We start from the raw sequence: 15,823 nt of genomic DNA, 5'->3' as shown, positions 1-15,823 counted from the left end.
TGCTGTGCTAACAGGGAATGCATCACTAGAAGGGAAGTCCCATTCTCACCTAGGAGATCTCCAACCGTAGGATTAATCAAAAGTATCACAGGGAACTAAACTGAAAGATTTAGTGAGTTATATTATATATATACATTCATATTATAGCTTTAAAAAGACTGAGGACAGACCACTACCACCATGACACAGCAAAGAATACCATATATTATAACGAAAACTAGCAGTACTAAATGATTCTGAGCAAAGGTGAGCATGGAATTTGAAAAACAAAGTTATGAAATCCTCAAGTCAGGAACAATTTACTTAAAGTCTGTATTCTGTCAGGGCTAAACATTTATTTATGGATAACAAGGCTTGAATGATGATGTTGACATTGAGGAATGACGTTCTTACTTATGCGTGGTTGGGTAAGTGGGGCTGGTGTGAGCTATTGCTCAGGTACTAGAAAGTCCCACAGTGAGTTGGTGTTGCATTTAACCATATCTGCCCCACCTAGTGTGTGATCTCTTTGGTGTAAATTAGAACACACCTCAGAAGAATCACACAATCCGGGGGAAGAGGGTTAAAGGCTTGATGAATTTATGGGAAAGGTGATTTGGGGAAAAGTGTGACAAAGACCAACACAACACAAGAATAATATTGATCAGGGTGATGAGCAGCACATCATTGTGGAAGGAAACAAAGGAATGAGTTTGACACAGTTCAGTTAAAATCATTATAAACAGTCTTTCTGCCCAGAGACCTACGTTATTAGATACCTAAATAGTCTGTTTTCTAGTTTTGAAAAAATCAGATTATGGAGGAGTGAATTAAACCTACCTAATTATAAGTATTTTGATTGTTAAAACAAAAATGATAATGTTTTGCCAAATTGCCCAGTGCATCTGCATTCTCCTTGGGAATGTGTGTCACTCTTGAGTGGCTGTCTAAACTGGTCTGGTAGGTAAGAAGGAGCGTTGAGCTCAGCTTTGGCCTTTTGATTGTGCAGGAGAGGAGAAGGCCTGTGGATTGTAAAACAGAAGCTGTATTGTAGAGTCAAGGAGAAGGACAGAATGAAGTTAAGTTACATGAGGAGTGTACCAAGAAGAGTAAGAGGCAGAGCAAAACTAGAAGACTCTGAGTTTCACATTTGCCACCAGTGCAACACACACCCACTCAGCAGCATATCCCAAATCAAAGTACCTCTCCCCATTCCACATAGCTGAGCGCTAGAATAATGGTTTCCCTTTGAAGTCGATAACTTTCTTCTTCTAGCTATTGATGAGATAGTCCCACTCTGGGTCCTTCTATACTACTCCTGACTCTGAGTAACTCTGTCCCAGTCCAGGCTCGAGCTAGATAGAGCTGTAGAGCATTGCTGTTGAAGAACAAGTAGAGAAACAGAATTACAGTATTTTGTATAGATTTGTGTTTGTTAACTATAGTGACTGGGCTGGTCTCTGAAAAAACAGAAAAAAGGAGTGCAGCCTACAGGTAAACGTTTTATAAGTAATTTTCTAAAGGCCAATCACCTTCAGGAAAAATGATCACCCATCAAACACTGTTGTGTAGCCATTTTAACTATAGCTTTATACACATTATTTTAGCAAATTAGGCCTGCCGCTGTGCACTATAACCTAGATATGTTTTACTTTAGCTTCATTATATTATTTTAAAAGCCACATTTGTGGTCTTGTTTTATTTTCTCTATCTAGCTGTTCTTCACCTAGGTCAGCACTGCATACTTAAACAAAACATTTCTTTAACTCTGTGCTTTCTCAAGGCTGCAGTGAGATAAGTTGCTGGCAAAATGTTCACAGAAACATACACACTCTTACATGGGGATTCTTTCTTGGAACATCAGCTGTTTTATTATAAAACAATATTTTGACCTATGTGCTTTAGAGGGAGATTCCAGCCAGATGACCATGACTATATGCTGATTGCTGATTGCTTCGCTGCAGCTGCTTATGTAGACTATAGGCCTCTTGCTCAGGTATGAGGGATGATGTCTTCCCAGGGGAAACCTAAAGGGCAGAATTAGAGCTTAACATCGTGTGCTCTAACATAGTTTAAGGAAACTATACTTAAAAACTTTAGTGACAAGATGGTAGCGTTATTTTTGTGTTTTTCTCTCCTTGTCACAATATTTATCTTGTTGTGCTCCATCATCTTAGTTATTGCAATACATGCCTTATTATCTAAGATGCAGTTATTTCAATAAAACCTTATTGAACTATACTCTGCCTCTGATTGTCCTTGCATACGTGAGACTAATTTAACTGAGAGAAACTGATGCGATCTGAGTGACCATGATTTCCCTGAGGAGTCATTTATGTCATACACCCATTTGCCCAATCATCCCTGCACTTGGGTGGAGATGAGTAACTGGTAGTTAGCCAGAACAAAACCCAGATTAGGCCGACAGGTGCCACATGGTGTGGAATCATTCTCAGTCCGCCGCAGTACAGGTGATTCTGCCACCCAAATCCAGTAGTCTCATTAGGATAATGAAAACCTACGTGACAGGGCACGGCCAAAGTTTGGTCAGGCACTAATTTTCGGGTCCTCCTGTGTGTCTCTGTCTCACTGCATGCAAACACACCTCAGTACTATTTACGGAGACGTCCGTGGAGTTGAGGATATTCCTCCTCAGCTAGGTGGGGTGTACCTAACTAACGCTGTAGGTTGTTTAAGCTTAAAACCTTAAAGCATAATCCCCAATTGGTGTGCTCATCTATGAAGAAAATGTATCACTCACCATGGCAAACCCGCAATGGGTAGCAATTGCAGTCAATATGCGACTACCCCTTATCGCACATTTACTGGCACATGGTTTAACGGCCCAGGGGGTCCAGTTACATTTGTTGTTGAAGCTCATCCAGCCCATAGAACAGAAACCGTCTATTTTGGAGTCACATTTCCAGCAGCTGATGGGAACACAAATATATTTCATCCCTATACTCCTGCAAACATATCTTCACAATGTAGAGCTTATGCATATTTAGAAATACCTCTATCTTATCAAGACCAAAATAATTTGCTTAATGTTGCCCTTCCACATACAGCTTACACGTCAGGTTAGGTCCTCTAAGTAATGATGGTCCTACCTGGCCTTTATTTGACACATACACACCACACCCTGATGCAGCAACCTTGACAGTACCTGAGGTCCGCCGCTTATATACTGAGCTTACAGAAATATACAGATGGTTAGTACAGTAATGCAAACATTAAATACAATTCACAGTTTCAGGGTTAATCTAATAAAGTTTCTACCAAGCACGCACCTGAAGGCTCTAAAAATCTCTGGGATAAAAAACAACAAACATCTAAAAAAAAAGGGGGAGAATCTCCACATACAGAGACCCCTCAGTATAGATAGAATCTCAGAAAAAGAGATAATATAAAAATGCCTGACATATCAATATACTAATACACGCCAATCTTGTTCCTTTCAGAACTCACCGTAAAAAAGCAGTGACAGATGTGGGCGGTCAGTGCGAAGAACTGAGTATGTGAAACAGAGATAGGAATCACAACGCTCTACAGACATTTCTGTTAAAAAAGAAGAGAAAGTTCCCCAACACAAAATCCAATTTCAAAAGAAGAAAGTCGCAGCAGTTGCCATTCGTCATGCCACTCAAGAAGACGGCTCTATTGAAGAACAAGACAAGGGCGCTAGCTCTACTAGACAGCGTGGCAGAGGTCACAATAGTTCGCCAGAATCTTCAAGAACATCTGGAGGTGAAAGCAACTGATGACTTCTTACAAGTTGAAACTATGGACATGCATGTCTCCATGCCTGACAGGGTGTACAAAGTAACAATACAGTTAGAAGGAGACATTGAACGCACTATTGACGCATTATATTGGGACCGCTTCATCAACATTTATGATATTCTACTGGCCAAAAAGGATTTGCCACCTGAATTTGTCCATACTTGCCCATATAGGGAAGAGGTTATCAAACCTTCTTTAGGGATCAGACTCAGTCCCCCGCAATACAGGAGATTTTTCCTCCTGAATCCAGTGGTCTCAATAGGATAATGAGAACCCACACTTCAACACCAAACATACTATTAATTTAACACCCTCCTTCACTGTCTACAATGACATAAATCATCAATCATCACTCATCATCACTCACCCATTTTTGCAATAGTTGTAGTTACCTCTTCCAATTCAAGAAAGGGTAGGTTAGGTACACAATTGTATCTTTGACGCAGACATCACATTGGAATTTAGTGTTAATGCTCTTGTAAATAAATGATCTTCTGGGGTTGCCCTGCTAAGTATTGCAGAAAAGGATAAACATGTGAGGAAGGCAGGCCTTGTCTCCCATGCTATGAAGAAATTGTGGAGGCTTCTTCACTGCACACTGTTCCAACTACAATCTGGCAATATATGTGACTTAGAAATGGTAGGGCAGAAACAGCTGACATAAACATTATGTTCCACTAGCTACTTTTATTTTCTTTTGCAAAGAAAGAAGTTCAACAAAAATATTTAAAACGTTCAATGGTGCCACTGGCATACTCAGTCTGGAAAGCAGAGTTCATCCTCAAACTCAGGTGGTTCACCAAGAAGTTGGTCAACTAACACACTTGATTCTGACTAATCATACTCCTCTTCCTCCTCAGTGGTTTCAGGAGAGGTATAATTGTATGGTATGAAATGTTGGTTCATTTTGATCATGGTCAATTTATCTATGTTTTGAGGTGAGCGACTGGTCCTTCTCACTGTAACAACTGTGCCAGCTGCATTGAATGCATGCTCAGCAGACACGCTGTTTACAGGACAAGCCAGATACTGTATTGCCAGTCTGCTGAGCTCTGGACAATGGCTGATCTTCCACTATCAATACATCAATGGGTTTTGATCCACATAAACCACTTTTGGATCATTCAGGTACTCCTGGAACATCCTCTGAATGGCCATTGGTGCTGACACTTTCTCAACCTCCTTGTCCTCTGGACTGGACTTAAGACCTGCTACTTGAGACCAAGCCAATGCAGAAGTTGGGTCTGATTCTTCTGTTACTGTTGATGCCAGTGTTTTTGGTGAGGGTGTTGCTTGCTGTGAGACGAAACGCACCTCTCTGGAAGTTGAAGGCAGCACCCCAGAACTGCAGAGTGGGTCTCTAAGTTCCAGCTACACTTCTTTAAGGTCTCCAGCTTGCTCAACAATTCACCTCTTGTATTTTGAAACATCCCCTTCAGAAAAAGGAATGAAAGTGGGCAGAATGTTTTGTACTGTGATTCAAGTAGTGAGGCACAGACGTACTCTTTGGACAAGATGATGTAATTTTACAGCATTACATTACAAGCCAAGTGAAAGATTAAGCTCTCCGCCAAGGCATGCACGTCTAGGTTTTCATTCACATCTGTGTCTTTCAAACACCTTCTTTCACTGGTCATGTAGCAGATGCAACAAGTGGATAGCTTGGCCCATCGTACTGTCCTCCTTGCTACCTTTCTGTGTAAAAACCTCAAAAGGGAATATCATCTGTGTCAGGCATTTGACTAGGCCCCATTTGTACCCATCTATGGTCATTTCTTTCCAAATTGCATCCCCTCCTCTTTGAATGACATAGTCATTGATCTGTCTTACTGCTCAAACAGACATTGCAACATATAATAGGTCCAATTCCAACGTGTTGGCACCTCCTATATCAGTGCTTTAACTGGTATTCTATTAGCAAGCTGAAAAGTCTGAACTGCTTCCGGGTTTTAGAAGAATGGCAGAAGTTAGTGCAAATTACTCTGCATGTAACCAGTACGTTGCAAACTGTGTCTTCTTTTTTTAAAAAGTCTTGCACAACCAGTTTAATGCAATGCAGCAAACACAGGAATCTGAAATAGCCACCGTCTGCCATGCCCTTGACTATGCTACTGCCATTGTCTGTGAAAACAAATCCAATTCTAAGACCTCTGGGCCGCAGGCATTCAGACTCCTTTCTGTCAAATTCATCCAAGATGTTTGCAGCTGTCTGTGATTTCTTCATGGGAACATGTTTACTGGTCCTTGCCACCAAACACTCTTAAAACTCTCTTCAGGGCCAAGACCTGTAGATAACCTTCGCTTTAGTGTGCAGCAATGCACATGTAATCAGTTGCCTGACAAATGGTCTACATGTCTGTCGTCAGGTGGATAGAGTGAACAACACTTTTGCTGCAAAGCTTGTTCAACCAATTGCAGCACATCAAGATGCAGCACTGGAACAGCAACAGTGGCAACATTGGTCTAATTTGAAACCTTTTATTTTGGGCAGGTAGATGACACAAATTTTAAGAGTCACACTCCTTCCGTAAAAGGGAGGAGGTCCAGCGCTAACATTTTTGCCAGCTTTCATTGTACAAATTGCCATTGGGTGGTTGCGATCTAAGAGTCCTCCTGCCTAAACATGCCCATAATGGTAGCATGGATTTTCTTCATTTCTGGGGCCACTGATACAGGTGACTTTTGAGAAGTAGTGGTGGTAGACTCAATAGACCCGCTTCACAAAGGTAACCTTAGACCAAAAGTCTAAGTTTAGACCAAAAGTCCAAACTTACTCATAGTAAAGTTAGACTTTTGGTCTAAGTTTAGACTTCTAGTATATGTTTAGAGAAAAAGTCTAAACTTAGACTGAAAGTCTAATTTTACTACGAGTAAAGTTAGACTTTAATTTTAAGTTTAGACTTTTGCTCTAAACTTAGACTTTTGTTTTTAGCTTACCTTTGTGAATTGGGACCAATGTGTGTCGTGGGGCAGTCACTGTATGCTTTTGGGTCTCCATCTGACTCTGAATATTCTTGTGCCATTGTGAGACCAGTGAGATGTGTGATTCTGGCACGCTTCAGGGGACAGGGCTGCTTTGCATGAGGATATCACCCCCTTCTTCTTCATCATCATCTCCTACCTGGATTTGACTTGTAGCTGATGTTTCCTGGCTCTCCTCACCTTCACCACCACGTTCAGCAATCTTTTTTAGGGTGATCCTCCCACAGGGTTGAATGATGTTTTCTCATTTGGGTCATTTTACCTCGAGTATCATCTTTGGAACCATGCTTAACTCGACAAACACTTGGATGGCAAATGGAGCATACTGCAAGGTTCTCCTTCTGGTTGCTATGCGTAAACAAGTACCAAGCAGGGGTGAAGCACTTTCTTAGTGGGCCACTGCTAATGCCTGAAAAAGAACTGAAGGTTGGTGGGTGTGTCATTGATTGCCTCTCTGCAGTTCATCCTTTTACTGAGGTAGAAGTTGATGCAGGTCTCAGATGGGGTCTTACAAATATGGGAGCTGGGGGTGCTACCTGTGCCACATCCTTTGGAGCAGGATGAATACGAGGAGTGTTGTCGGACTCCTCTGTGCCAGCTTCTGCAATGACTGTCTTATTGTCATCATCCTCATCATCCCCTTCCATAATTCCAATTCTTTCAGGAAATGTATTTTCCCTTGCTTCAGCTCACATCTTCCAGACTCTGCCAGAGTCCACTACATGTCCCCATCATCATTATCATAAGAGGTGCTTAGAGAAGGTGGTGGAATGCCCTTCCTTTTCCTTGGTAGAGAAGTGGGAGCCAATGATTCAAAAAGAGGAGGTTCTTGCATGACAGAAAGCCCGACCTCCTGTTCTGCTCCAACTTCAGAAAGCTCTACTATTGTTGGCTGCGGTTGCTGTTACTTTGCTCTGTTTCCTTAAGTGATTCGGTACTACTTTCTTAAAGGGACAAATCCAATTCAATGTCACTGCTTGTCAGTGTTGCCGTGATTGCAGTGGCTGCTTCACTGACAGGTCTTGGGCTTAGGTTGGGGTGGTGCTGTTGATGCAGTTCTACTCATTGGTTCCTCCCAAGAGGCCAGTGCAGCAGGCACACGTCTCCTGAGAAAAGGTTGTGGTCAGCACACCACTGGTGGAAAGTTGCTTCATCTCACTGACAACTTTCCTGAGAACAACTATCTTTAGGGCCATCTTAAAATTCTCAGTTGGCAGCGGCCCTAAGCTCCACAAGCAAGAGACTGGAGGGGTGATTTGACCTTCTGTTTGGCTGTGCCACAAGGTGCCCAGAAGGAAATAGAATTATACCTAAAAAAACTGAATGCTCTTATGCGGCTGTGTGCCTGAGGAAGATAGATGGATGGATGGATAGATGGGTAAATGGATGGCTAGATGAAAGATGGATGATCAAAACAAAGTGCAGAAAAAGAAAATAAATAAATAAAAACATTGAATCAAAAGTTAAATAAACAAAATGAATTAAGAAAATATCAAAAATATTAAATACATTTTAAAAATTAGAACAAAAAGTAGAACATTGAAATTAAAGTAAAACTTTAAACTAAAAGATTACATAAATTATGAAAGAAAAAACGATAAATAGATGCCAATGTTTGTAAATGAGTATGATAAGAAGCATATTGTGCGGCAAGGGCATATAAGCCTATGGCAAAGAGACACTGGTTGGATGCTAAAAATGGCCACCACATGGTCAAACAACATGGTCAACAACAACAGCGGGCAAGAAGACATGGTGAACAAAGAACACATGCAAGCCTATGGCAAAAATACACATGGTGGATGCACAAAATGCCCCCCAGCCAAAAGATCAAACAATATCAGAGAGCAAGGAAGCATGTGGAAGAAAGAACACATGCACGCCTATGGCAAAAGCACACTAGCTGTATTCACAAAATAGCCACCAGCCTCATGGTCAAACACCAACAGTGAGCAAGAAGGTATGGGGCACAAAGAACACATGCAGGCCTATGGCAAAAGCACACTGGCTGGATGCACAAAATGGCTGCCAGGCACATGGTCAATCAACAACAGTGAGCAAGGAGGCATGTGGAAGAAAGAACACATGCACGCCTATGGCAAAGGCACTCTGACTTGATGCACAAAATGGCCACCAGCCACCTGGTCAAACAAAAGCAATGACCAAGGAGGAATGGGGAACAAATAACACATACAGTCCTATGGACAAAGACTACACAAAATGGTCATTAGCCGCATTGCATTGAGAACGAAGACAAATGGTGGCTGATGACAAAGACACACACGCACACTGACCATAAAAAGGAAGCATGGTGGTAACCGTTACTGGTGAGGCATTGTGGTAACCTTATCAGTGCGTGTGTCTGCCAATCACCAACACACGCACACCCTCCCTGCAGTGTGTCACGACCACTGGCCGACAGCAGGCCAGGATTATTTGTTTTTTTACCCCCAGGAGATGCGGAACCCCTTCTGCGCCTCCCCCATCCATGACATGAGCATGCTGCAAGGCGCGCTGATGTCACACTTTTCCCCACCAGAGGTTCGGAGAACCAGGTAAGCATCCTCTCCCCACTCCATGTCTTCCTGACACCATTTCCAGCACAGCTGCATTCCACGGCCAGGAAATGGCACTAGGCACCAGGGATTGCTTTCGGTAGGGTCGGCCCTTGTGTAAGTGAGTCGCCCCCGTGGATGCAATAATACATAATATTATAGGTATATATATATATATATATATGTATATATATATATATATATAATAAAAATAAAAAAGAAGGGTTTCCCCACTGGGGATAAATATTTTTTAAAAATATATTAATTTAAAAACTGGAAGGTCGGCTTTCCTGACACGGGTGGACACCTATGGGGGCGTAACTTTTATTTTTTTAATATGTGTGGTTTGCGTTGGGCCGTAAACACCCCCAGAGAAACCACACATATTGTAAAAAAAAGTGAGAGAGACTGAGGGCCATATTTAAACTTTTTGGCGCACAACTGTGCCAAGGCAGTTGTGCGTCAAAAAATGTAACGCCGGCTAACGCCATTCCAAAGCGCCATGCGGGCGCCTTATTTATGGAATGACGTTAGCCGGCGGAGCTGACTGGTGTGCGTCAAAAGAAATGACCTACACCAGGCAGCGCCGGCGTAGGGGAAAATGGAGCTTGGGCGTCAAAGAATGGGGCAAGTCGGTCTGAGGCAAAAAATCTGCCTCAACCCGATTTGCGCCATTTTTTTGGACTCCCACCCTCTATTGACATGACTCCTGTCTTAGCAAAGACAGGAGTCATGCCCCCTTGCCCAATGGCCATGCCCAGGGGACTTCTGTCCCCTGGGCATGGTCATTGGGCATAGTGGCATGTAGGGGGGCACAAATCAGGCCCCCCTATGCCACAAAAAAATAAAAATAAAATACTTACCTGAACTTACCTTAAGTTCCCTGGGATGGGTCCATCCATCCTTGGGCGTCCTCCTGGGGTGGGCAAGGGTGGCAGGGGGTGTCCCTGGGGGCATGGGAGGGCACCTCTGGGCTCCTTCCGAGCCCACAGGTCCCTTAGGGCCATATTTATACTTTTCGACGCACAACTACGCCAACGCAGTTGTGCATCAAAAAATCTAACGCCGGCTAACGCCATTCTGAAGCGCCATGCGGGCGCCGTATTTATTCAATGATGTTAGCCGGCGGCGCTGCCTGGTGTGCATCGAAAAAAAAATGATGTACACCAGGCAGCGCCGGCGTAGGGGAATATGGAGCTTGGGCGCCAAAAAATGGGGCAAGTCAGGCTGAGGCAAAATTATCGCCTCAACCCGATTTGCGCCATTTTTTTCGACTCCCAACCCCCATTGAAATGACTCCTGTCTTAGCAAAGACAGGAGTCATGCCCCCTTGCCCAATGGCCATGCCCAGGGGACTTCTGTCCCCTGGGCATGGTCATTGGGCATAGTGGCATGTAGGGGGGCACAAATCAGGCCCCCCTATGCCACAAAAAAAAATAATAATAATACTTACCTTATGTTCCCTGGGATGGGTCCCTCCATCCTTAGGCGTCCTCCTGGGGTGGGCAAGGGTGACAGGGGGGTCCCTGGGGGCATGGGAGGGCACCTCTGGGCTCCTTCCGAGCCCACAGGTCCCTTAACGCCTGCCCTGACCAGGCGCTAAAAAACGACGCAAAAGCGGCTGGATGTCATTTTTTTTTACCCGCCCACTCCCGGGCGACATTTTTGCCCGGGAGTGTAAATAAGGCGCACATGCCTCGGAGTCACTTTTTTAGACGGGAACGCCTACCTTGCATATCATTAACGCAAAGTAGGTGTCCACGCAAAAAAATTACGCAAACTCCATGGACTTTGGAGCTAGACGCGTCTAACGCCAAAGTATAAATATGGAGTTAGTTTTGCGTCGGAATTGCGTAAAAAAAAACGACGCAATTCCGGCGCAAACAGAGTATAAATATGCCCCTTAACGCCTGCCCTGACCAGGCGTTAAGAAATGAAGCAAAAGCGGCTGGACATCATTTTTTTTGACCCGCTCACTCCCGGGCATCATTTTTGCCCGGGAGTATAAATACGGCGCACATGCCTCGGAGTCATTTTTTAGAAGGGAACGCCTACCTTGCATATCATTAACGCAAGGAAGGTGTCCACGCTAAAAAATGACGCAAACTCCAAGATCTTTGGCGCTAGACGGGTGTAACGCCAAAGTATAAATATGGAGTTAGTTTTGCGTCGGATTTGCGTAAAAAAAAACGACGCAAGTCCGGCGCAAACAGAGTATAAATATGCCCCTGAGTCTCTCTCTCTCTATGTACATATAAAGATATATACAGAGAGAGAGAGAGAGAGAAACCACACATTTAAAACAAGCATTTGCAATGCAATAGGTCTTGCATATTTCAAACAAGTTATTGTCTTCTTTTGACAACAGTGCCCATGAGCAAAAACAAAAGAAAACATGAGCGGAAACTGAAAAAAGATGACTTGGCAAAATAAAAGAAAGTTATTTTTAAAAAATAACACTTTGCGATTTTGTTTTTACTGCTGGGTAGATTTTTGCCAGTCACAAGCTTTCTCTTTGCAGGGCGCTAGAAGTTAAAATGAACAAAGAGTACTTTGATCACATTGGAAGCAGCGGATAGGCACTAATTAGAATGAATTAATCAGTGCTTAATCCCTGCTCCACACAGAGGACCGGAAATGATGCCAGGCCTGCCTTGACGTATTACCAGGCAGGCTCCGAGCCCTTCACTGAATACAACGGAGTCTTGCAAGAGTCTCCTACATCTATATATGTATAGAACATGATATATACAACATGATCCAAATTATCCTGTGCCCACTCTCTGGTAGCTTGGCATGGAGAAGTCAGGATTAATTTAGAAGGCAATGTGTAAAGAATTTAAGGATTTGTGCAATAAATCATACAGTAACACTGTGAAAACATCACAAAAATACACCACATACATTTAGAAAAATAGGTAATATGTATCTGAATAAAATAAGTTCAAAACGACAAAGATCCAATAAGCACAAGTTGAAATATCACTTTGAAAAGGTTCAAAAGAGTCTCAATCCTTAGAAATAAACAGTTGTCTCTTTGTTATACACAGTCCCTGCTATGCATAAAAAATTACGCCGCACAGAGACTGCAGAGGAGATGCGTGGAAAAATAAGGTATTACATTGGATTTTCCCATGCGGCACATACAATGTGCCGTTTCTTTCCATGCTACAAGGGTTTGTGTTGTTGTTTTTGGTGCTGCATCGATCTGGTAGGCGATGTGTCAGATTTTCTGTTGCAAGGTTGAATTTCCGGCATTGAATTTCCAGTTGGGAAATTGGGACTGTGTCGTTTAGTTTGACGGTGCAGCAATTTCTTGGCCACAGTGCAGGCATTGTGTCGATTTTTCGACGCACAAGGAATTTCTTGAAGAGGTGAAGTCTGTGCTGGCACAGAGACTTCAGAAACAGGAGGCAAGCTAAATCCAAGCCCTTGTAGAGCACTTTGGGGGAAGGCAGCGTCCTTCCAGCAAAGTCAGAGGCCAGCAGGACAGCAAGGCAGCAGTCCTTCTCAGCAAATCAGTCCTTTCAGCAGCCAGGCAGCTCCTCTGACAGGGTGTAGGTGTAGATCCAGAAGAGTCTGAGTTGGTGGGGTCAGAGACCAGCTTATATATCCAAAAATGCCTTTGAAGTGGGAGAGACTTCAAAAGAGTGGTTTTGAAGTCCACAATTTCCCCTTTCATCCTAGTCCTGTCTGCCTGGGTCCCAGTGGGGGGTTTATCCGTCCTTTTTGTGAGGACAGGCCACTGGCCTTTGAAATGTAAGTATCAAGCCGTCCACCCTTCCAGCTCAGGAAGAACTATTCAATATGTAGATGAATGCAGATGTGACTGAGTGACATTTGTTTATGGTTGTCTGCGTGAAATGCACAAGGGAGCTGTCAACCAGCCCAGACCAGAAGTTGATTGGAGACAGGCTGTAAGGCATAGATGGTTTTAAGTACAGAGAAATGCTCACTTTCTAAAAGTAGCATTTCCAAAATAGGAATAATAAATCCAACCTCACCAATAACCAGGATTTTCTATTACCATTCTGGGCATACTAAATATGCCCTGTATACCCCTTTCAGATCATATCAAAATCTACCACTGAAAAAGTATCAGAGGGCAGTCCCATTGCTAGGCTATGAAAGGAGCAGGCCTCACAGTAGTGGAAAACGAATTTAGTCGTTTTTGACTACCAGGACATATAAAACACATTTGTACTTGTCCTGCCTTTTACCTACATAGCACCCTGCCCTATGGGGTACATAGGGCATACCTTAGGGGAGTTTAAAGCTTGGCAAGTGCTTTTAAATGCCAAGTAAAAGTGGCATTGAATCTGCACACACAGTCCTTGCAATGCAAGACCTGAGACATGTTAAGGGGCTACTTATGTGGGCTGCACAATCAGTGCTGAAGGCCCACTAGTAGCATTTAATTTACAGGCCCTGGGCACATGTAGTGTACTTTACTAGGGACTTATAAGTAAATCATATATGCCAATTGGAGATGAACCAACATTACCTTGTTTAAGGGAGAGGACTTATGTACTTTAACACTGGTTAGCAGTGCTAAAGTGCGCAGAGTACTAAAACCAGCAAAAACAGTGTCAGAAGAGTGGAAGGAGGCTGGCAAAAAGTTGGAGGATAACCACCCTAAAGCTGTCATGTCTAACCATATATATATATATATATATATATATATATATATATATATATATATATATGTAGAGAGAGAGAGAGAGAACATATATATATATTATATATATACATATATATATATATATATAAATATACACACACACATATATTTCACCATCAGTCATTATATGACACCAGAAACCAATATTTACCAACTTCTCACCCCAAGAATGATGCCGCACCGTCCATCAATTCAGAAGGTATCTTATTTATTTCTTTTATTTCACAGTGTAAAGTACAAAGTGCAAAGTGCTATCCAAACAAATATGGCAACACGTTTCGGCCTAGAGTTATGTTTGATATCAGTGTATTTAAATCATGTGATCACCCACCATATGTAGGAAAGTAGCCTCTTTCTAACATGGTTACCCCCACTTTTGGCCTGTTTGTGAGTGTGTGTCAGTGTGTTTTTACTGTGTCACTGGGATCCTGCTAGCCAGGACCCTAGTGCTCATAGATAAAAAACCTATATGTCAGTATGTGTTTTGCCTGTCTCACTGGGATCCTGCTAGCCAGGACCCCAGTGCTCATAGTTTGTGGCCTAATGTATGTGTTGTCAGTAGTGGTTAACTGTGTCACTGAGGCTCTGCTAACCAGAACCTCAGTGCTTATGCTCTCTCTGCTTTTAAATTTGTCACTGTAGGCCAGTGACTTCATTTACCAAGTTCAATTGGCAGGCCACCTTTATAAGTCCCTAGTATATGGTACCCAGGCACCCAGGGCATTGGGGTTCCAAGAAATCCATATGGGCTGTAGCATTTCTTTGCCACCTATAGGGAGCTCAGACAAACCCTTACACAGGACTGTCATTGCAGCCTGCGTGAAATAACACACATGTTATTTCACAGCCATTTTCACTGCACTTAAGTAACTTATAAGTCACCTATATGTCTAACCTTCACCTGGTGAAGGTTGGGTGCAAAGTTACTTAGTATGTGGGCACCCTGGCACTAGCCAAGGTGCCCCACATAGTTCAGGGCCATTCCCCTAGAATTTGTGAGTGCGGGACACCATTACATATGTGCACTGCATATAGGTCAATACCTATATGTAGCTTCACAATGTTAACTCTGAATATGGCCATGTAACTTGTCTAAGATCATGAAAGTTTCCTCCCATTTCAAATCTGGTATTGGGGAGCCAATTCCATGCATCCTGGGGGCTCCACCATGGACCCCAGTACAGCCAAACCAGCTCTCTGAGGCTTGCACTGAAGCTACAGCTGCTGCCACATCACAGACAGGGTTCTGCCCTCATGGGGTCTGGGCAGACTCCTCCAGTGGGTCCCAGACTTCAGCCATCTTGCATTGCAAGGTGTGGAGGCACTCTGGAGGGCTCTGAGTGGCCAGTGCCAGCAGGTGATGTCAGAGACCCCTCCTGATAGGTCCATACCTGATAAGGTAGCCAATCACCCTCTCAGGGCAGTTTAGGGTCTCTCCTGTGGGTTCTCTTTAGCTTCTGCTTGCAAGTTTCCTTCAGGAATCCTCTACAACAATTTCAGACTCCTCTGACCTCAGATCAACCGCAGCCTGCTCCAGGAAACGCTCTAACTGCAACAAAGTGTCTACAAGAGACAATTTTCTTCAGCAACCTCAGCTCCAAGTCAGCAACTGCAACAGTTTCCTTGGTGTGCACACTCTGTGGACTCCCTCTCTTCATCCTGCGCCAGAAGAACTGAAGAAATCTCCTGTGGAGTGACGGAGTCACTCCCCTGCTCCAAGGAGGCACCTTCCAAGATGACCACCAGTACCCTGGGACTCCTCTCACAGTGACGAGCATGCTCCTAGGGACACAGAGGGTGGACATCATCAACATAGACTGTCCAGAGGTCTTGCTGATGCAAT

Source organism: Pleurodeles waltl, chromosome 10, assembly GCF_031143425.1.
Source record: "Pleurodeles waltl isolate 20211129_DDA chromosome 10, aPleWal1.hap1.20221129, whole genome shotgun sequence".
Lineage (NCBI taxonomy): Eukaryota > Metazoa > Chordata > Amphibia > Caudata > Salamandridae > Pleurodeles > Pleurodeles waltl.
The sequence above is the reverse complement of the archived record's forward strand: the minus strand, read 5'-3'. Positions refer to the sequence as shown.